Source organism: Myxocyprinus asiaticus, chromosome 28 (genome assembly GCF_019703515.2).
Source record: "Myxocyprinus asiaticus isolate MX2 ecotype Aquarium Trade chromosome 28, UBuf_Myxa_2, whole genome shotgun sequence".
NCBI lineage: Eukaryota > Metazoa > Chordata > Actinopteri > Cypriniformes > Catostomidae > Myxocyprinus > Myxocyprinus asiaticus.
In genome coordinates, this window is record NC_059371.1 from 9,473,171 (window position 1) to 9,473,460 (window position 290).

A 290-nucleotide genomic window follows, 5' to 3' on the forward strand; every position below is an offset into this window, starting at 1 on the left:
TTTTAGATACTTTTACATGTGGATGATCTGTATTTATCCATACAGATGTCAAGTGATCACTGGGGAAGTGGACAATCAGTGAGAATGTGTTGTAGATAGGCCTATAGCAAGCGCGAATTAAGACTATTAACCCATTTAATGGTAGTGGTGAGGACTCCACGACAGGGCATCCCTCCCCCTTCCCGGGTTTCGGCACCAATGTAACACGGTTCAGTGGAAAGGAGGAGGAGGGTACCGGACGAAGCATCAAAGTAATGTTTTTAATAAACTTAAACACAAAGACACACAAA